The following is a 1,897-nucleotide window of genomic DNA, read 5'->3' as shown; positions in this document are numbered from 1 at the left end:
CTTTCTCCCCCACCATTCACAAATCTGTATTTTCAAGCCGTATTACTGTCTGGTCAGTATTGGGTGATAATTTGAGGGGAGGGGGTGTGCTGAAAATGCTACATAGTAAAATCTTTTTTGTTTCTTTTTTTACTAAACATTGACAAACATCTGAATATTCTTTTTTTTTTTTTTAAATCACAAAGATATAAATTTCTTCTGCAAAAAAGAAAGAAAAAGTGAAGAAAAAACAAAATAAACTGGATACTACATTCTTGAATCAAGCCTGTTGATTATTATAATGATGTGATGATTAATGAAATGAAGTTTAATAACTTTTATCAAATGAAACGGACTTCTTTGAGAAGAAGACAAATTTTTACCAATGGTATTGAAGTTTGATTTCTTCAGATACATTAATAAACAGATGTATACGTACACAAATCAACTGTAGGCATGTATGTATACGTGTGTGTATATGTACACATATATATATATATTTACATATATATACTCATTCAAAAACACACACATTATTTTATCACATGAAATTCATCTGTTGTTGGTTTTTTGTCCTAATGGTTTTTACTTATTTATTTTTTCACATTTTTCATGCAAATTTATTTTGTATTCTTCCCTTCTTAAGTATTCTTCGTGTTTTTATTTTGTTTTTTTTTTTTAAATTTTAAAGTATTTGTTTCGTTAAGTTTTTGTTATCTTTTTCTAATCCCTTCCTCCCATCCATCAATGTTAGAGAAATATCCCGAGCCATTCAAGGCCATCATGATGCTTTCCTTTCCCTAGTATCTACCAACCAGCCACTCATTCAAGCGCCCAACCATTCTATGTCTGCTGCTGTCCTCAAACAAACCCAACCCAATGCAATTCCTTGATTTTTTTGTTATCATCCTTTCCCTTATCTCTCTCTATATATTAAATAACTTTACCTTGTTTTGTCTGCCCCCTACCCCTCCTCAGATATTGCCAACTATTTGTAAAAAAAATATAATTAAAAAATAAAAAAAGTATATAAAGGTTATAAAGAAAAAAACACCACCCCCACCACATTCTAAAAACTAAAAAATATCCACAGATTGCTAAGAGAAAGTCACTTCCTATCTGTCTTAGTTCCTACTCTATATTCTGTTGATTCAAAGACGGTTGGAAGGGAGTCTTCCTTCCGTCCTGCAATTTACAGCAATTACAACAGATTAAACAAGCAAAAAAAGAAAAGAAATAAGTGGAGAGTGAAGGACAGATTGTTTTTGACTGGCAAAATGTGTAACGTTGTACAGAGGTGTCAGATGGAAACCAGGTGGTTACTTGTAGCAATGATTTCTTGTGGAAAATATATTTAATGTAAAAAGCAATGTCAAGACAGAAAAAATAATTACAAAATAAGTTAATAAATCAACTTTGCCAATATTTGTGTGCTTTTTTTTTTTTGATTATCTTTTTTTCTTTCCCCTTTGTATTTTCAAAACATCAGTAAATGTACTGTTTGGTCTTCATGTACATGTATGTATATAAGGACCCCTTTCGGTCATGAACAACCATGGGATTACACCTAGAGAGTTACCCTCCAAGGAACAAGTTCAGGCAGGCTTGTTTTTATGAAAGACCAGCAGTCACCCATCCATCTCATCTCCACGACACCGATGTTATCCAAGGGAAAGACAAAGGCCAGTACAGTCTGGCACCAGTGACAATACAAACTCATTTCTACAGCCGAGTGAACTGGAGCAACATAAAGTGTCTTACTCAAGAACATAACACACAGCCTAGTCCACCAGGAATCAAACTTACTACTTCATAATGGTGAGCATGACACTCTAACCACTGAGCCACATGCCTTGACACACACACACATATATATATATGTATTTATTTATATATATATATATATTTATTTATATAT

Source organism: Octopus bimaculoides, chromosome 20 (assembly GCF_001194135.2).
Source record: "Octopus bimaculoides isolate UCB-OBI-ISO-001 chromosome 20, ASM119413v2, whole genome shotgun sequence".
Classification (NCBI taxonomy): domain Eukaryota; kingdom Metazoa; phylum Mollusca; class Cephalopoda; order Octopoda; family Octopodidae; genus Octopus; species Octopus bimaculoides.
Note: the sequence above shows the minus strand (reverse complement) of the source record.